The 21,711-nt window shown below is 37.8% G+C and overlaps 2 long non-coding RNA genes across 2 annotated transcripts in view; one reads left to right on the plus strand and one right to left on the minus strand.

Annotated features, from left to right (window-relative positions):
- Positions 1-21,711, plus strand: part of LOC118526020 (uncharacterized) — a 186,298-nt gene that overhangs the window by 125,129 nt on the left and 39,458 nt on the right. The window lies entirely within an intron of this gene.
- Positions 1-21,711, minus strand: part of LOC144379663 (uncharacterized) — a 48,673-nt gene that overhangs the window by 24,539 nt on the left and 2,423 nt on the right. The window contains exon 2 of the long non-coding RNA XR_013442991.1: positions 21,230-21,321. This is a non-coding gene — a long non-coding RNA (uncharacterized LOC144379663). The remainder of the gene's footprint in view (positions 1-21,229; positions 21,322-21,711) is intronic.

Below are 21,711 nucleotides of genomic sequence, written 5' to 3' on the forward strand. Positions count from 1 at the left end.
TCTGCATTTATTTTTTTTAAGATTTATTTATTTATTTTGAGAGAGAGAGCACGTGAGCAGGAGAAGGGGCAGAGGGAGAGGGAGAGAGAGAATCCTCAAGCGGACTCCCTGCTGAGTGGGGAGCTGGACATGAGGCTTGATCATGACCTGAGCTGAAACCAAGAGCCACCCAAGCGCCCTGCAACCTCTGCATTTAAAGATACAGACTGGACATAGCAAGCTCTCTGACTCATGGAAGATAGGTATCTACTGCAAAGAAACTGAGCAAAACTGTAAATAAGAAATGAAAGTATGATTAAAGCTATCTTCCTCTTGATTTTATAGATACAGATAAGGTACATTGTTATGTCTTATGCAATGGAACATTTTCATATAATGTCATAATGCCAGTTAAGTTGTGGCATTATTTTGAGACAAATCATTCAGAGTTTAAAGAAAAGGAATTGAATATTTTAAGTGTACACTTATGAGCTCTTTAAAAGTCAAGAATTATTACAATCTTCAAACTAGAAATGAAAAGGCCATTGACATACTGTATAGGCTTTAAATTCTAATAAGATAAATATCAATTGCTATAACCCATGTAAACGAAAAGGCCTTTGGGATCCTTCCCTTTTATTTTATAAAGAGTACAGGGTTCTTGAGACCAAAAAGTGAGGAAACCATTGTGTTTCATCCCTAGCTATAATAGATCCATTTCTTGCTATGACCTCATAAAAAGCCATTTTTATGGAATTCCAAGAACTTATACAAGTCTCTGACTGGGCCTACAGTTTTGGTCCTTCTAGCTCAGGAAGCTGGTTTTTGGTGACCTATAGGACATTGGCCACAGTTAGCTTTTATCTTCCTTGTTTTTTTGTCATTTATTATTATTTTTTCTCTGCTCTTTTTTTTCTTCTTCTCATTTTTTTCTTTTTTCTTTTTTTATTAAACCACTTTATTGAGGTATGATTGACATACAAAAAGTGTTTAATGTATACAATGCATATATCCTTAGAAAAAACTGTAGGTGGAGCTTAATTAATCACATCTATATAAATATGGCTCAGTACAGAACTAATAATGTGATAGGATAAATATACCTTTTCTACAGAGTTCAGTGTCATGACTACTGTGCTGCTACAATTCAGTCAGAATGGATTTCTCATTTTTGTGCTCTTCCAATTACCTTTACTATATTCCCAAGGTCTCAATCATAATTTCTGTTCTATTTCTCTTATTTCTTAGAGATCTCCACTCCACTCTTCCCCCTCTTCCCCCCCACCCCCACACCCCTTAGCCATTAGTCCTTATTTGCTTTTAGGTCTCCTGCACAGCTATCACTCTAGAATAGAAATGTCACTGCTCTCATAGATTAAATTAATTATTCTGAAACCTTTTAAATCAGTTATTGCTACAAAAATGCTGTGTAGCCATAGTGCTGCATAACAAGCAACCCCAAAATCTCAGTGGCAGCAACAAACATCGAATGTTCTCACTCTGCTTCAGCCTATGAGTTGAACTCAAGACTTCTCCATGTGTCTTTCATCTGGTGCTAGCAGCTCTGTGGGGCATGCTCTTCTCATGGAAGATGGCAGAAGAGAGAGAGAAGCCAAATAAGCATGTTTAAAGCCTCTGCTCGTATTGCATCCACTGATGTTCCATTAACCAAATCAAATCACATAGCCAACCCCAACATCAAAATAGTAGGGAAATGTATTCCACCTACTCTAGTGGGAAACAAGCATTCACTTGGCAAAGGCATAAATACTTACGTTGATGACAGGGAAGGTGTGAAAAATGGGAAGCAACTGTCCAATCTGCCATAAAATCCCATGCCTTATACATTACTCCTTTATTTTGGTAAAGAACATCCTTTAGTAACTTCCTAAGAAAGGTGTATAGTAGGTAAACTTTGTGAATGAGACATGTCTGAAAATGCCTTTATTCTGTCCTCAGAATGGATAAATGGATAAAAAACCTCAAGAGCCTTGCTACATTATCTTCCATTACCTAGTGGTGATGAAAAGCTTCCTGCCAGGCTGCTGCTTACTTGGTTGTGCCCCTTTCTATCTCTCTCCATATTCTCTTTATCCCCGATGTTCTAAAATGCCTCGATGAGACAGATACAGGTAATTTTTTCTTTATTGTGCCAAGCTCTGGGCCTTCTCCAACTTACGGACTTTTTATAAATCTTCCTGTTTTATTGCATGACTCATTTCTGACCTCCTTTGTGTCTACTGTTCCTAAGTATGGAGACTAGAGACTTATATCCCTCCAGGTATGATATAGTAGAGGCTGCTGCTTTCTCAGTTTTCTGCTTTTCATAAATTTCTTGAATTCCCTTGTCCACTTACACTCTTTGTCCCACTCTCTTCATGCTGTAGAGTTGTAGTACTTAAAACTTTTTTTTTTGGCTATGATTTCATTGGTGGCTCAGGAGGAAGAGGTAATAAAATGGTGTACCTGGGTCAGTCATCATGTTGATTCATCAGTCTCAGTATTTTATTTTGCTGAATACTTTTTGCATTTAAAGATAGACTATTTAAAATATTTGTAAAATGTCTGACTCTACCAGGGAGTATAACATTTCTAAGGCTATTTAAATAACCTGGGCATATTAGCATCCAGATTTTCAAAGGTAATTAGTTTGAATGTGATTATTTACTATACAGAAGAATTTGAAACATTACCAAAGATAGCCAGTTTCTCTAAGGTAGTACTGTGCAATAGAATTTTTTTGTAGTAATGGAAGTGTTCCCTGTCTGCGCTGTCCAGTATAGTGGCCACTGAACACTTAAAATGTGCCTGATGCTACTGAGGAACTGAATTTTCAATTTTATTTAATTTTGCTTAACTTAAATAGCTACATGTGGCTAGCAGCTACTGTATTGGTAATGCAGCATGGATCTAAAATTTTATAAATTCATAAAATTAAGAAAAATATTTTTAGGCATATGTCACTGATGTAAAGAAAACTACACCTGAAAGGGATAGACGTAAGAAATCTAATAAGATGTATAGGTAGTATAAAGTCATGTTTATGATTCATACCACAAAATATACTCATTCACTCAGTAAATACTTTAAGGGCACATACCATGTAGAAAACACTCTGTCAGGTGCTAGGGTTACAAAGATGAAGACACACAAGGCACGAGCCCTTAAAGATCTTTCAGTCCACTGAGGAACCAGACATGCAAGCCAACCAGTAAATATAATCAGAACATTGCCTTTCCTGCCTATACTGGGAGTTGAAAAGAGAGTGTCCAATTATCCAGGACATGCAGCTAAATCCTTCCACAGGAAGTAGTGTTTGGATCCTGACTCAAAGCAGAGTAAGACTTTCCCAAGAGATTAATGGGTAGGATAACTTCAGGCAGAGAAAGAACAGCAAGGGTACAGGTGTGGAGACAGGTTCCAGAAAGGCAAGCCACTTGTTACTGCTAGAACCATTCTAGAGTGCAGTTGTAGCAATAGCAGGAGATGAGACTGGCAAGTTAGTCAGGAGTGGCAGATTATTGAAATGTGAGAAGAGCTACCCTCTGCATTCGCTCAATCAACAAATACTTTTTATGTTCTCCTAAATCTGTTTTTACATGAATCATTGGCTTTACGAACTGCTTTTGAGTAGCTGCTTAAAAAAAGTAAATTTTAACCCAACATCAACTGAAATGAGTACAAATCCCTAATCAGAGGACTCTCAATAAACACATTTAAAATAATGATGGATATCATACTACAGACTTTTGCAGCTCCAGAAAATACAGAATTCAACTCCAACATGCTGCTGCAGAATAGCAGAAATCATTCCAATTGCCCTTGCACTTTCCAATAAATCATAATTGTGCTTGTGCTAATTATTTATGGACATGCACATCTAATCATCTTACCTCCTTTTCAAGTTTGCAATTTTGATTTATTTACATCAAAACTGTTTAAGGCTACAGAAATTTGGGCTCTTGGATAATTAGTTCTAAACAGTTTTTTCTCCCTGAGAATTTGAGACCATACCAGCCACACACTAATCACACTAAGAAATGGTAATTTTGGGAATAAGTTTTCTATGGAGAGGCAGGGAGTATAGTTGAGAACTGGCCCAAGATTTCTTTTTTTTTTTTTTTAAGATATATTTATTTATTTTAGAGAGAGAGCATGAGTGGGGGGAGGGGCAGAGGGAGAGGGAGAGAGAGAATTCCAAGCAGAGTCCCTGCTGAGCACAGAGCCAGACTTGGGGCTCCATCCCAGGACCCTGAGATCATGACCTGAGTAGAAAGCAAGAGTTGGACACTCAACCAATGAGGCACCCAGGCGCCCCTGGCCCAAGATTTGTATATGCTTTAAATTTCTCTTAACCAAGACATAACAAGGTACAAAGTATTATTCCCTGGTCTTTTAAACATACACACATACACACACACAGGAAAAAACCCCACTAAAATACTCTCAGAGTCAGTGGAAATAAAGTCCTTGGTTAACACAGTGAGTTTAAAAATAATAATAAAAAATACTTACCAAGGTATCATGACCCCATCTTATTGTTGAGTTCAGCTTTTCCATTCTAAATCCCTATTTTCTGTTTATAACTTACTCCAAAATGTTCCTTTTGACCTTTGGGTCTGATAGTTCTCTTGCCTCGTCTCAATCCAAAGGCGAATTTATTTGCAATTTGAACTAAATCTCTTCAGTTATTTCAGTTACTTGAGTTTGAAGAAAATACCTGCTTTGTGCTTTCAGAAATCGTTCAGGTTTTTTTCCGTGTTCAAATAGCTTAAAAATGACTTTGTTTTGAAGCTGTAGGATTGGCATGGCTGTATTGAAGATCCAATTCAAAAGGAGTTGGTTACAAAATTTAGATTAAAAAACCAGAAATGATGAGGCTCCATAGCATGTAATGAGGCAAGTGCACACCTTCCCCCACCAGTCATCCTACACATGCTTGTGACAATAGTCACAAGGTGAGTATGAGTAATTCAAAGAAAAATCAAAACTGACCTCAGAAAAATCGATTTAAAGGGCATGTCCAACTTTTAAAATTTTGAAATAATAAAACAGCCCCAGTTCCCAAGCCCGTAAAGGATATATACATATGCAAGAAACGTCCATGTGACTTTTGCTAGAACTTGGAGACTATAATGCAAAATACACTACTGGGACTTGAAGCCTTTGGATTCTAGCTCAGCTTTTCTTCTGAATTTTATTTGATTTCAGCTTGAGCCTCTAATCTTGCTTTATCATACTCTCTACAAAATGAAAGATGACTTGATATGTAAGTGCGCTGGAAAGAATAAACTCTCCCATCTATGCTTTTCAAGGGCATTCATTTCGATAAGTAACTTTGTTTCACACCTACTAAAAGCTAAGCTCAATGTCAGTGCTGTGGATATGGAGATGATTGAGACAAAGATCCTTCCTCGGGAAATTCCCTGAATATGGAAGAGACTGATGAGGTATAATAGTATAGAATAAATGTAAACAGAAGTTATTTTCAATAAAGGCAGACAACAGTTTGACTATATTACTTTTAAGAAAAGAAAGAGATAAGCAAATAGAGAGTAGGCAAATATATAGATCTAGACATAAATTCATAGATTTTTCAAAATGGAAAATTTTTAAATTCTACATAGTCACCATCAACCCCTCTTCACCCTCAGTCCAATCCAAGCCCTCCAAGTAAACGTATGCGCTAAAGAAAATCAATGTGCTGCCTAAACAAATGCATTTTTAGAGCAAGTCCCTTAGTTGTTCATTCATCTTTCCAACCAGATTGTCACCTCTCAGCCACTTCTACTCAGGAACTGTGGAGCTCTCAAAAAAGGCCATTTTAACAGACAATTATAGTAAAAATTTATAGTAAAAAATTAGCTGTTCCCTCTGCCCAAACATAAACTCACTGTCCTCCAGACTTCATTGTCCTGCACTTACACCTGCCTCTCCTAGAATGACTCTCTACTTTTTCTAGCTTCTAAATTACTATTTTTTTTCACATTTTGGAAATCATCATGCATCTGCATTCAATGGGAATATATACTTTAAAGTTTCTTTTTCCCATGTAGGTTACTAAGTTGATAGTTGATCTTGTGCTGATACATTAATTCAATGAATATTTTTTGAACACCTGCTATATCTATGTCAGGCTCTATACTAGGCACTTGGGCCATATCTCACAGTCTTTAAAGATATATATCCCATCTCTCACAGTCTTTGAAGATATATATCCCATGACAGTTTCAGAATTTATCAAACACTAGGCAAATTCAAAGCAGCGAAAGAATATAGCTGGTGAAATCTGGATTCAAAATCTCTTGACTTCTTGATTTGGATTTTTTATATGCATATTAAAGTGACTTTTAAAAAACTTATAATAATGGCATTCTAATGAAGTGAAGTTTTGGAGCTGGGATGCAGTGAATACATTATAGTGTGTACTATGGTGATGTGAAGTGGCTATCCACACAGATGGTTTTGATTTTCATTTCCTGCGAAGCTGAATCAACATGTTGTGGCTAATGTCTATGTAATTTAATGTATTGAATAAAATGTACCATTGCTCTCTACTGGGGGATAAAAGATCTTACTTGACTGTGGTGTCCTTGTGCTCTAAAGCCACAACAGACATATTTAATAATCCTTAGTTATTAAAAATCAACCTAAGAAACTCTTTCCTTTTTCTTAAAAAAAAAAAAGTTTTTGTTTGATTAATTCATTTGTGTTTTTTACATCACAGGAGAAGAAGGGCAATATTAACAGAATTTTCTCACCTAGACTAATGAGTTTTGCAGATAAAATTCTATTATGGTGCCAGTATCCTAAGATGTCCACAAATTGACTGGCAGGTTACATGGTAAAAATCCACAAGCTATGTTATCATTTCCAACTGGGATGAACTCTTCCCAAGGTTCCATGGCAGAGTAGGCTTAAAGGGGCCCTCCCTTCCTGTGCCCCTTATCCATCTTCTTTCTAGGTGCCCAGAGCTCTCATCTGATTCTCTGATTGTCTGAAGCCCCTCACTGCAGCACCTCTCATGATACCAGTCTCCTTTGGTTCAGTATGCTCATTTATTAAAAGGAAGACAATTATCCACACCCTGCCAACTTCACAAGATTTTTTGTGGGGAATCAGATTAGGTAACTTCTGTGAAAACACTCATAAAATTGTAAAGTGCAGTTCAAATGCACATCATGCCTTAAATGGTATTATTTTTAAAATTTTAATTCCTGTATAGTTAACATACAGCTTTTATATTAGTTTCAGGTGTACAATATAGTGATTGAATAATTTTATGCATTACTTAGTGCTCATTATGATAACTGTACTCTTAATTCCCTTCACCTATTTCGCCCATCTTTCCACCCACCTCCCCTCTGGTAACTATCAATTTGTTCTCTATACTTTGAGTCCATTTCTTCGTTTGCCTCTTTTTTCTTTGTTCATTTGTTTTGTTTCTTAAATTCCACATATGAGTGAAATTTGTCTTCCTCTGACTATTTCACTTAGCATTATACTCTCTAGATCCATCTATGTTGTTGCATTTGCAGAGTATAATGCTAAGTATAATTGTTTCCTTTGCTATGGAGAAGCTTTTTATTTTGATGTAGTCCCAATAGTTTATTTTTCCTTTTGTTTCCCTTGCCTCAGGAAATGAATCTAGAAAAATGTTGCTATAGCCGATGTCAGAGAAATTACTGCCTGTGCTCTTTTCTAGGACTTTTTTATGGTTTCTGGTCTCACATTTAGGTTCTTAATCCATTTTGAGTTTATTTTTGTGTGTGGTATAAGAAAGTGGTCCAGTTTCATTCTTTTCGTGTAGCTGTCCAGTTTTCCCAGCACAAAATTGTATTACTTTTATCATTATTACTCAGCATTTGGAGCATTCTGCTCCAAAATTACCTGCCCTCCTGACCATCCAAACTGCCATTCCTATGAATTAGGTCAGTGATACAATTATCTGGCCTTACAAAAGAACCTTACAAAAATGTGTGAATGAATGATAATTTTTAAAAGGGCATCAGAACTGATAAAATGTATGGGGAAAAGTGATTTTTGTATATTAGTTCACTGGCCATTTTGCCACCATTATATAATGGTTAACAACCACTAAGAGAATTTTTATTTTGCCCACTCAATTTCTTCCCCAGATCTCCTAGAGAAGTATCTTCCCTTGGGATTTTGTGATTCAGAATTGGAGAAAAAGACTGAAAAGAGGAGAGGCTCTTTGTCTATGGCTGAAGAAAGAGTTTAAGGAGAGTCAAGTAACTCAGAGTGGGTGTTAGAGAAAAGGGGGTTTAAGAAGTGTTGCTAAAGGCTATGTGTCCTCTTCAAGGAGCTTATCAAATATAAGTAAAGAAACGGAGCATATTAGATTTTTGTACATTTCTAGCCTCAGATTGCTATACTGCTTAATAAAACTGGACCACACGGGTCACAGCTTTTATTTATCAACATTTATTTAACACAAAACTAATGCCAGATAATATATTTAATCACCCTTCATGCATTATCCTATTTAATATTTTCTCTAATCCTTTAAGACATACCATTGCACCCTCTTTCATACAAAAGGAAAACAAAAGGCTTAAAGAGGTGACATAACCTATCACGGTAACACAGCTAGTGTGTTGCAAAGCCAGGACTTGAATTTCAGAGACTGACCTCTTAATCATTCACTGAACAACTTCATGCAAACCAGTACCCCTGTTGATAAATTGTACAGCAGAAAGGACTTTGATCAGCTGTGATGAGGGATAGGAGAGTAGAGAAGTGGAGCCTTTAGATTCCCTTCTGTAATCAAATTGGCTCCTCAGGTTCAGAAAAGCAGAGTCACAACAGCCCCCAGTATCTGTAAGGTTAGTGACAACTTTGCTTTTTATGGCTAAAGCACCTGAATAATGGAGCACCCAGTGGTGCATACAAATAGCTTTTGAAATAACATTCAAAAGGAATACAAGGAACCAACACCTACATTCTCTACAAACAAAAAAGGGAAGCTGCCTACATGAAATTAGGTTACCTGATTATGCTTAAAGCAGGGGCATTCCCTGTTACAGATATCTTTGTAACTGGTAAATTAATTCATGAGTTATCCCAAACTTAGACATTATGATCAGATACAGCCAGATACAGATGTCTCTCCTTTAACAACAGTGGAAAGGAATTCTTTTTTAAGAAAATTTATGTTCAAAGAAATTAATACACAGAATGATGTTATGGGTAAAGTATAAACAAGATTACCAGATACTTATCTGATTTATGTACTATATAGTCTACTACTAGGTTTAAGTCAGTTCTATTGTCTTTGGATTCCTAATAGTATCTAGTATGCTGACTTACCTATAGGTGACTATTGAATTAAAGAATGAACATGAACAGCTAACAGATTACAATACAGAGGTTTCTTCAGTAGAATGTGATCCTTAGGTAACCATTAATAGCTCCTTGCAAGGACAACTAAATTCTTCCAGGCCCCTGTGGCTGGGCTGAAGGTGGCAATGGTGACACTGGGCCTCTTTTATATCATTCTTGGGTTTCACAGTTGCCCTTACATAGTAAGACATTATTTGCTAATAGCATATTAATAAACAGCTTCTTAAACACCCTCTGAATTTCTGGAAGCCCATTTTCTATTGTTTAAGGCTCTCTGTCTTAACTGCTGCTATTACTCTTTTTTCTCCTATTGTGCTGAGTTCCCATGCACACCTTACTTACTAATTTATGCTCATTAGCTTTGTGTGTAAGAGCTGAGGCTCTGTATTTAGAGAGAACTGATGCAAATCCTTCCTACTGAATATCTTTGTAGCCTAAGACAAATTAAACATGTCCTTTTAAGCAACAGTTTTCTCATCTGTGAAATGGAAATAATAACATATATTCACCTTTCCATAGCCTTTCTCATCTTTGCTCATCTTCTGTGGATTATGCCTCCATGATACCAAGTTTTCCTGCCTACAAATGCACAGTGCCAGGGCCTTATTATTTCAATATAACTGTCACGTTAAACACTCCCTTAATTGGAACACTCACGACCACTGTTAAATTTAAGTACTGCATGGTCAGTTAGCATTAAGTAGGCTGGGCTCTTATTGATTTCAGATTAGTTTAGAAGAAAAGAGACCTAGTGGCCATGAGGCATGCCCAGTTATATTTTAACCAGAATAGGATGAAGGGGAAGGAGAAAGATGAAAGTACAGACCCTGGTCATTGCCAGATGGACAGTACCAGGAATTAGATCTCACTGGGAGGCTCAGTGGCCTAAGAGAGAGGGGATGCCACATAACAAGAGAAGGAGAGGATGACAGACTAACCTTTTTTTTTTTCCTACTAGTTTTACCTAAAGCTGTCCTGGCACAGGTAACAACAACAACAGTAATAATACCAGCGATAGCTAACATTTATTGAGCAATTATTGTATGGCCAATAAGTACACAGAAGTGTTCCATAAGAGTTTAAATTTCAAAGATTCTATCCTTTTGTCATAAATACATAGTCATATTTCTCAGATCATATATTCTGATTTAAGATTCTGAAAGTGTGGTCATTATAAGGTTATGATAAGTCAAGGGTATAAGCTTCCTATGCTTCCACAAGCAGATTTCACAAGCAGGACATACCAACATACTACAACTGGGGACAACAACACATGAAGACCTAGATTGTAATAAAAGAAAAGTCAGCTTTGCTCTATTTCCCCCCAAATGATAGACTAGATGTTCATAGAAAGCAAGTTACTATGTTGGATAAAATATTTAAAATGTTTAAAATCTGTAGCAAAGCTGTTAAGAAGTAAGGGGTTTCTTCAGAGGCCAGAAACAAGAAAACAAGAATCCAGGGAGGTAAACAAGCACTGGAGGTAACTTTTGTTCTACAGTTACATCTGAGGTCTGCTGGATGACAGCTGAGCTTCCTAACCAGTGTGAGGATCCTGTCAGCCCTGGGGGTGATCAGCTGGACCTGGGGCAGCCAGAACTCCCACCAGGCTAATCACACCCATGAGGACTGCTCAGGCACAGTGGGAGGTGGCCTCAGAGTCCTTGCAGAAAATGGGCCCTAGAAATGTCATCCTGCCCTCACCACTGCCTGGACTCACTGAATATAGCCCAAGACATCCATTCCATTAGCCAACTGCAGATGGACCACTGCAGACAGCAGTTCAACCTGTGGAGCTGTTGGAGGTCAGAATCCTGGTGCCTAAGGAGCATGGCATACAAACAAAGATGCAGCTTCTTGAGAGTATGGAAGCCAGGAATCCAAGCTGGGTCTCCTAGAAGACAAAACTCCATGAAGTACCTCTCATCCATCTTCATTCACAGAGGGTATTTTAGTTTCCCAGGGCTGCCACAAATTATCACAGAGGCGGCTGGGTGGCTCAGTCCGATGGGCGGCTGACTCTTGGTTTCCGCTCAGGCTGTGATCTCAGGGTGGTGGGACAGAGACCCGCATCTGGCTCCACCCTCAGTGTGGAGTCTGCTTGTCCCTCTTCCTCCCCTTCTGCCCCAGCCCCATCTGCACTCTATCTCTCTCTCTCACTAAAATACATAAATAAAATCTTTTTTAAAAATTACCACAAACTAGGTGGCTTAAAACAACAGAAATTTATTCTCTCACAGTTCTAGAGCCTAGAAGTCTGAAATCAAAGTGTTGGCAGGGTCACCTCCCTCAGAAGCCTCTAGGAAAGAATCCTTCTTTGCCTCTTCTAGGCTTCTGATGACTCCTTGCAATCCTTAGCATACTTCAGCTTGTAACTGCATCACTCTGATCTCTGCCTCTGTAACCACGTGTCTTTTTCTGTGTGTCTGTATGTGTGTGTGTCTCTCTGTATCCTCTCTTCTCATCAGGACACCAGTCATTGGTTTTACTAAAGCCCAAAATAATCCAGGATGACCTCATCTTAATTAATTACATCTACAAAGACCTTGTTTCCAAACAAGTTCACATAATGAGATCCCTGATAGGCATGAATTTTGGGGGGGACACTTATTCAACTCACTACAGAGGATATTTCTATATGTCTGTGGCTGATGTGTCTTTTAGCAACACATCACTAGTATCCTTTCAAAGTGATAGTATGATAATACCTGAGCAATCTACAAATTAAAGAAAAGCTCAACTGAATTAGAATTCCTTCTGTAACTGCCACAAAATAACAAGAACTCCAATATTACATTTGTTAATGAAAGAAAATGAAAGCTAGCAGATTCTTAAAATAATATTCTTGTAAAAATGGTTAGAAAGTCTCTATTCCCAAATGTATGATGAAGTTTTTTGTTGATGATGATTATCAAGAATTTTAAGAGATTATAGTTAAAAAGTCTTGACTAGGAATTGCATATAGCCATTTCAGGCAGAACGGAAATCTGACTAAGCAATTTGAAAATATTTGGTTCAGATATTTCTATTTAATATCTTAATGTAGTATTAATATGCAATTTAACAACCCAGATATCCATCAACAGGAGAATGAATATAAAAATTGAAGTCAAACAGTAGAACACTGTATAACAATAAAAATAGATGAAACTCTATATACAACAACACGGATTAATCTCAAAACCACAATGTTAAGAAAAAAAGCGAAAAAAAAAAAAAAAGCATAAAAGCAAGTCACGGAAGCATACATATATTGATTCAGCTTATATAGAGTTCAGAAGCTCACAAAATTAAGTGATTTCTTATTTAAGGATACATACGTATGTGGTAGAACCATAAAGAAAAGCAAGGAAATTAATAACACAATATTCAGGATAGTGGTTGCCTCTGAAAGGCAAGAGATCGTGGGATTGAGAAAGAACCCACGACATAAGAAAATTCAAAGATATTGTTCTATTTCTCAAGCAGGGTGTAGGTACATTGCTGTTCATTTTGTGATTTTTACTGTACATTTATACTGTATACACTCTTCTGTGTATATTTCAGAATTTAAAAATCAATCTAAGGAAGACATGCATCCAGTAAGAGCTTTGTGTCTTTTTTTCACATCCTCCATACCTGATTCAACATAGAGATTGTCTTCATGTTATTTATGAATTTCATCCTAAGTGTGAGAACAAAGATTTTATATAAATGGAAGTAGAATCCTGAGAGTTTAATAATACCATGACTCTGGGACTTAGGGAAGTCACACTAAAGCAAGTTACCATCTCTTTGAGATGCCAGGCAGTGACTGCCAAGTAGAAATAGGACAAGGAAATCAATGAAGGGGGTGGGACTTCAGAGGAATTAGCCAAAGGTATCTTGCACCACTTCCTGTTATTCACAGCACAAGTCCAGAACTTCTGGAGCTTTGCCCTGTCAATTGCCCAAGGTGTCCATTGTTGGAAAAGGTGGGGCAGAACAGCCAAAGGCAGAGAAAGGCCAGTTTGAAGGGAAACAATCCACAGCACCTTTAAAAATAATTCTATTCACAACTTAAAAGTAGTAGATAAATAAGTCCTGGAGATCCAAGTATAGTATAGTGAAAATAGACAACAATATTGTATTATAATCATCAAACTTACTAAGAGACGAGATTGTAATTATTCCCTCCACAGAAAAAGAAATAATGGGGGTGGGGTGCCTGGGTGGCTCGGTTGGTTGGGTGTCTGACTTCTGGTTTCGGCTTAGGTCGTGATCTCAGGGTTGTAGGATTGAGCCCCATGTCAGACTCCACACTTGAAGTGGAGTCTGCTTAGAGATTCTTTCCCCCTTCCTCTCCCTCCCCCTCTGATCTTCCCCCCACACACACGCTCTCTCTCTCTCTAAAATAAATAAATAAAATCTTAGAAAGAATGGTTATGTGACCTAATGGAAGTGCCAACTAACACTGCAATGGCAATCATATTACAATATATAAATATATCAAGTCAACATGTTGTACACCTTAAATTTACACAATGTAAATTTGTCAAATTGTCAACAATATGTTAGATATATTTCAATTAGGGGTGCCTGGGTGGCTCCGTTGGTTAAGCGTCTGACTCTTGATTTCGGCTCAGGTCATGATCTCGGGGTCCTGGGATCGAGCCCCGTGTCTGGCTCTGTCCTCAGTGGGGAGTCTGCTCGAGGATTCTCTCTTTCCTTTTCCCTCTGCTCCTCCCCCTGCTCTCTAGCTCTCTCTAAAATAAATAAAATAAATCTTAAAAAAAACTTTTTAAAATATATTTCAATTAAAAGAAGAAAACAAAATTGGTGATACTAGCACAGAGACTCAAAGTCAAAGGAATCCTGGCCCTAGAGAAAGCTTCCATCTGTTGTTCCTTCTCTTGGTCTCAGGCTTCATTATGGGATGAGGGAAGCAGGTATGAGAGCATTAAAAAATAAAATAAAGGTATATCTCAAAATCAATTCATGTTGTCTAAAAAAAAAAACAGTGAAGATAAAATTGAAAACTTCTATCTCTCTGCCAACAGTGCTATTACCAGAAACTCATCCCCAGCCAATCTCTATAGCCCTATTATACGCATTTATTAATTTCATCCAACTGGTAGAATTCATGATAGTGACATGGTACCAGGGTGAAAATGTATACTTTCAAACCTTATTTAAAATCAAACTTTCTCATAGCTTGGTTTCTATTCAATTCAACTTAATTTCTTTCAGGACCTGGGCCAGCAATCATACTAATTTGCATGACCACCACTATTTAAACAGGCCCCTCAGTTCTCGATGAATGACCTTCTATATACTATCAGACTTTTGATACATAAATCAATTGCCCTTATTCTGGTAGGCCTGAGGCAAGAGTCGAGAGGATTGACTGTAGCTACAAAGCTGCCAAACTAAAAGAGAAAGGAATTAAAAGCAACCCTCCAAAAAGGAAAGCAAAACTAGTGAAATGAAATATACAGTGGACCTTACTCAAAGCAAGAATATGTACATATAACTTTTTCATTGAGCTGCTCTATCTAGGCAGCAATATTTTTGTCTATAGTTGGGCCACCACCATTTCCAGCCTGATACCATTGTCCTAAGGGTCAGTAATCATTTATTTAGGCTGACTGAGGAGTCTCAAAGGGAAAAGGGTAGCTGTGCTTAAGCAGTTTATAATATAAGAGGAAAAACTATGAGACAACACAAGGGCAGTATGAGAGCCTTCCAGCCAGTCACTGCCTCGGTTATTATATATTTCAAAACCATTGCCATCCATATCTTAAGCAATTTCATCCCCATGGATCAAGAGCTGTAACACCATTGTTTATTTAACATAGCTAAAGCTCATAGGGGAGGAAACTAGAATGAATATACTTGCACAAGTACGGATTTGTCTTTATGAGTCATAAATATAACTACAACAAAGAAATGCTGCCCATCTGTCTGCTGTGTCAATGAGTGGGGCCAGAGGGTGAGGTATGCATCTTTCTCTCTTAGTCAAATTGCATTCCTTACCTGGCGGTACATCCTGGAGGAGAACAAGGCTCTGGAGGCAGACATACCTAGGTTTCTCGGTCCTGGGTCTGGCTTTGCAACTTAATAGCTATGTGATACATAACTTGACCTCTACACATCAGGCTTTTCATCTGTGAAATGGAGATATTAATAAGAAAGTTTAAACCATGTGAAATTGCAGGTGTCAACCATTTTTAACTTATACAAATGGCAATTTCACATGGTTTTTACCCAATAATATCTACCCCATAGGGCTATTATGAGGATCCTCTGAGATTATAGCATTATTTGAATTTTCTCTCATCAAGAATTTCCTTATTCATTCTACAGTTAATATAAACTCAGGTGAAGAAATGGAATCCACATCTACAGAGAGCATTATACCTGAGTAAGTAGAGGATGTCCAATATTTTACCTTCTCCTGTGAAATTTTCTGGTTGGACTTCATTTAAAAGAGATTCTCCTTTTTGAGATTCAAGAAATCTAGTGAAGAGTTGCCTTACCAACTACTAAGAATTGGAGATATTCAGACCTCATGCTGTCAGAGCAAAATAAATATTATGTTTCCTCCATAAAATTGAATTAAGTTATTAAATCAACATTCTTCAAATCTTGGACTCTGAAGATCCAGGAATCTGTAGGCATCACTGGGGAGTCCTTAAAAAAGCAAACACTATAGTCATATAAGATATTTAAATTAAAACAGCCCCTGTTTTCTCCAACCGTAATTGGACTCTACAATAAGAGGTGGGATCAGAAACAAAAAAAGCAAGAAATAACAATACAACAACAAAATCTAAGGCATAAGGATCCCACAACTTGGGAGTGTTTAATGGGTTAGGCCATGACTCCACAGTATCATGTCCGAGCAGTAAATGGTACTTACACCAGACTTGCTTTCAAAAATAATTGGAGAAAAGGGTAAAGATAATGAAAGGTTTCAGTCTATTTAGTGTTGGCCACTTTTCAAATGCTATATGCTTTTCTAAATAGTGTCTCAAATTGTAAGGCCACTTTCACTTCCAAATAGCTCTTCCTCTAGATTCAGACAAAGTGGTCCTACTACTTCCATAGTCTGTGTCCAAGTCCTAGGAAGATTGTCAATCACCATAAATATTACTAAAAATATCTTAGATTTTGGCACGTGCAATCACATTTTTGCCTTCTGAATGGTTTCTCTGAATTTTAATTCTGAGGACATTTCAAGGAAAATTTAATTTTCCCTTCTCTGATTAATTTGCACTTCATTTTTCATTATATTTTCTAAGAGGAGTACTTTATAGCCGAAAAAGAAATGAGCCCTTTAATATTTTGGGTCTGTGAATGAGTAAGCCACATTTTCTATAAAGTAATTAAATGGCGACATGTTTCCAAATTCAAAACTTTTATAGACTGATACCTGGCAAACTCTCTTTATTCATTCAGATATTTGTAGATCATCTTTAATGTACAAAGCTCTATACTGTGTATTGGGTGGGTATAGAAAAATGGGCAAAATATTGCCCCTGTCTTCACAGAGCTTACCACCTCTTGGAGAAGGACAAAGATTCCAAACTAAAATAAAATGTGATAAATATGAAAGAAGTGGGATTCAAAAAGTACTACTGGGAGTGTGAAGCATGAAACTGTCACTCACAACTGCGAGTACCAAGGACAGTTTCCTGAAGAAAATGCCAGTTTATGTGGGCCTCAAGAATGTGTGGAGTTTTAACAATAAAATAGGGGGTGAAAGGCACTGAAGGCAGAGGTTAACATGACCAAAAACATGAAGCTGTGAGACTATGTTTTGTATTGGAGGAAGCATAAATAGATTGGTGTGGCAGGAGTAAAAGGTACTTGGCAAGAGGGAGATGTGGTAATAAGTTTAACTGGTAAATTGGTCCAGATTATAAAAGGTCTTGAATGCCTTGCTAAGGACTTTAGAACTTTTTTCACTTAAATAATGGAATCATGAAAGGGTTAATTGGGACAGATATTGGGACATCTCCATTGAGATACAGAGAGAATGGATTTGGGGAGATCAATGTCAAAAAATAATGAAGGCCTGACCCAGCACAGTGGTAACTGGGATGGGACGAGGTCAGGGAAAAGAAACATTTCCAAGATTGAAATGATCAGAATAAACTAACTTTCTTGAGGTGTATTCAAAATGATGCATAGAAGGGTGGGAGCAGATGTCTAGAGTGACTCCTAGGCTTCTCTATAGCCATTATGTAAGATAGAGACTACCAGAGACTAGCAGAATTGAAGAAAAATATCATGACCTAGATTTGGAGCATTTGAGCTCCAGGTGCCAGATAGATATGGAGGAATGGCAAAAATACAGTTGAGAGCAGGTCTATTTCTCAGAAAAAAAATGGCCAAAACTAGAGCCATAGATTTAGACAGGGTAAGAGAACCAGGCTAACTAACGTTGGTTACACTCCTTTAAATCAATATTCTTTCAATATCTAATTACATTAGTTTGCTAGGCCTGCCGTAACAAAGTACCACAGACTAAGTGAATTAAAAAACAGAAATTTATATTCTCACAGTTCTAGAGACTAGAAGTCCAAAATCAAGGTGTCAGCAGGGTTGGTTTCTTTTGAGGTCTCTTTCCTTTGCTCAAAGAAGGCTGACATCGCCTTGTGTCTTCATGTGGTCTTCCTTCTGTACATCTCTGTGTATAAAGTTACTCTTCTGGGGCACCTGGGTGGCTCAATCGGTTGAGCATCTGCCTTCGGCTCAGGTCATGATCCCAAGGTCCGGGGATCCAGCCCCGCGTTGGGCTCCCTGCTCAGCGGGGAAGTCTGCTTTTCTCTCTCCCTCTGTCCCTCCCCCCTGCTCATGCTATCTCTCTCTCTCTCACTCTCAAATACATAAATAAAATCTCTTAAAAAAATAAAAGTTACTCTTCTTATAAGGATACCATAATATTGAACTAAAACCCACCTTAATGACATCATTTTAACTTAATTACCTTTTTAAAGACCCTATCTCCATATATAACACATTCTGAGGTCCTGAGGGTTAGGACTTCAACATATGAATTTGGTAGAGATGGGGAATAATTCAGTCCATAGTCAATATTTATTGAGAGGAGAGATGGAGCACTGTGTGGAAAAGGGTAGAGAAGGAAAATCACATGTGACAAATGAGTAATTCAGCTTATCTTTGACTTGTACACCTTGCTTAGCAAAACAGAAGTCCTGAAGATAACTCCAGATTCACCTTCCCTAGGTGGCAGTTTAAAATCATCTGTTGGTAGTTAAGCATGCTGGATTATTTGAAGGACTTAATAAACTGAATCTGACATGTACATGGATGAATTGCCTACCAGATATTCAGGCACACTACACAGCCAGAATAATAAAAACAACAGATAAATAGACCAATGGATTAAAATACAGAGCCTAGAAACAAACATCTGCATATATGGGAATTTGATATATGATAAAGGTGGCATTACAAATCAGTACAGAAGCAATGTCAGGTTGATGGCAGACTGGCTTATTCTGTGGTGAAAAATCTGTATGATATGCAAAAGTGAATTCTAGATGATTTATAAAAATTACTTGTGCAGGATAATACTATATAGTTAATAAAAGAGTATAGGTTCTTTTGAGCCATCACATATTGACAAGCATCTCTGAAGACAACTGGGTTAGTCCTGTTTTAAATTATCATTATGCCTTCTGAGCATGCCATACTTGCTGCTGGGACTCTGAGTGAGGCAGTAATGGGTACCAGGTATGGGGCATGACAAATAGATCATCAAAATTGGATTCTGAGATTGAGTTGCTCCTATGTGAAGAGTGCACAGAAGGCCAGAGGGATAGAAAGCTTTGGGAATCCATAACATACAGTGGCATCGTGGTCACTCAGATTATCACCAGTGGTAGCATTGAGTGAAGGTAGTGATCAAGGAACTGGCAGATAAAGTGGCTGTGGCACTTAATTGCTAAAATGACTGTAGTGATTACTGAGATGATGAGGTGGAATGGCTACTTAGGACTGCTCTGGATAGTGTATATAAAGAAGAAGATAAGCATAAAGTCTTGATTTTCCAACCCAAAGCACTGGTGGAGAACCAGAAAGCCTCTGTGGTGCCTTATTTTCTTATCTCATGTAGGGGCATGGCAGACATGGCTGAGAATCAGGCCAAGGCTTGATTATAAGAGTTGAAATTGCTATTTCATTTAAATAAACCAGGCCACCAGGTCTCGTTTGCTAAGATGGGAGACTAGTTGGGAAGGAGTGGGGCTCTGATGTTTGGGGTGGGATATTTAGACAAACACAGGCAAGGGTGATAGCTTTAAATCCATAGATATCTCTAAATCATTCTTGCAGGGGCTTTAATTGAATTGGTATCCCAGAGAACACCACCCTAGCCCAGTATCTGATGACATTATACTACATGGATCTTATGAGTGGAAAAAAGCAAGCACCTCAAATGCTTTAATGAGACATGTGTGCCAGAGAGAGGGAAATAAACCTATGGAAGTTCAGGGTTCCATCCCATGGGGAGGTTTCTATGAGTCCACTGTCCTAGATCATTTCAGGGTATTTCTTCTAAAGAAAAAAACATACTGATAGACCTTGATCCTCCCCTCATGAAGAGAAAGGTACAACACCAAGTGGACTTTCTTAGATTTTGGAGACAACATATATTTAAGTGTTCTGCTCTGATATTTCACTGTCACACTCAAACATAACAAAAAGAAAAGTGCACAAATACTAGAAAGGGTGTTGGTGGACAAGATATATCTTTAACCTATTTGTAGACTGATAGTAATAACCATAATAGTTGTTACATACTCTATTAGTTGCTCAGTTGTTGTACATTAATGTATCGTCAGCAGGATGAACTTAAAGTATGTACATCCGTGTGTGTGTGTGTGTGTGTGTGAGAGAGAGAGAGAGAGAGACAGAGAGAGAGAGACAGAGAGGGAAAGAGAATGAGAGAATATATTTTTAAAGTACATGATTCAAAATACTGAAACTTACAGGACATTGATGTCCATTGGACCTTCCTTAAGTGCTTTAAGACCTTGTTATTTAAAGTGAGGTCCCCAGATCAGAGGGATCAACATCACTGGGAGCATTAAGTAGAGGATCTCAGGCCCACCCAGAACTACTGAATCAGAATCTGTATTCTAACAAAACCCCCAGGTGATTTTTATGCAAATTAAAATTTTAGAAGCATCACTCCTAAATATGTGTTTATTTTGGAAGATGCATCAGACATTGCAGAAGGCTGTGTGTGCATCCTTATACCTTCAGGGGTGCTGGTGTAATCTGAGAAGTTCCCACTTGTCACTCTAAGCAAAGCCTTAGGCTTTCACCTGTGTACTTTTCCGTGAAGGCTTTGGACTAAAAAGAGGAAAGCTGAATGAGAACAAAGTGATAACTACAACAGATACTAGTCATAAGTTTCTCATCTCTGTAATTTGCCTCCAAAAATTCTAGTTCTAGAAAAAACTTTGCATCTTTCTTCTTCAAACACATCTATTGACCTAGAAGACCACCCAGAAAGTATTTGCAGATCAAGTGCCTTTGGGTCTTCACATATACTGTTGTCTTTGTCCAAAATTCTCTTTCCACGATGTCTCCCTGCTCTTCACTAAGAAGCTAACTCCTACTTGAGCCTCTCAGTCTTAACATCTTCTGATGAGTAGTCCCTGACCTCCCCTCCTCATCCCATCCCACACTCTGTACTAACTTAGTGTGCCTTCCTGGGAGCCCCCAGATCAGGCTTCTGTTCTGGAACAGAGCATACTGAAGTGAAATTGCCTAAAAATTCTGTGAGGGTAAGATGTCAATCTCTGTAACTACAATGTATATGCAGAGCCTGTCACTTTGCCCATGCCTATATTTGCTTACTAGGTGAAGAAATAAATACAGGAAAACTTACCAAGATCAGACACCTGGGGCCACCGTGTGACTGAGCCTCCAAACCCAATGGGCTCTACCCATGGGTACTACCCCATGATGCCTCTAGGTCACCTAGTAAATAAACCAGAGTAAAAAGATTACAAAGCAGATTCATGACATGTATTTGTCCAGTTTATTTTATGCAAAAAGTGCATCTTTTTACACATATAATCATGTTACCATCACCACAGAGCTGTAGCACCTTTGAAGGAAGAGTGGGGAGAGGTATTTTAGAAAGAAAAGCTGTCCTTAGAATAAAATAGTTGTAAGGAAATGGTTATCAGACACAGTAGGTGCCTTGAAAGATAATTCAAATATGTATCATACTCTTCCTTTGTTATAAAAAAAAAAATTGCTCTAACTCCGACTTTCTTTAATCACTCAAGATAAGTTCTCAGATTTGTTTTCAGAAATGAGTGCTTGGGTAAGTGATAGTTCACACTTGATCCCCTTTGGTAGAAG

Source organism: Halichoerus grypus, chromosome 12 (assembly GCF_964656455.1).
Source record: "Halichoerus grypus chromosome 12, mHalGry1.hap1.1, whole genome shotgun sequence".
NCBI classification, from domain to species: Eukaryota; Metazoa; Chordata; class Mammalia; order Carnivora; family Phocidae; genus Halichoerus; species Halichoerus grypus.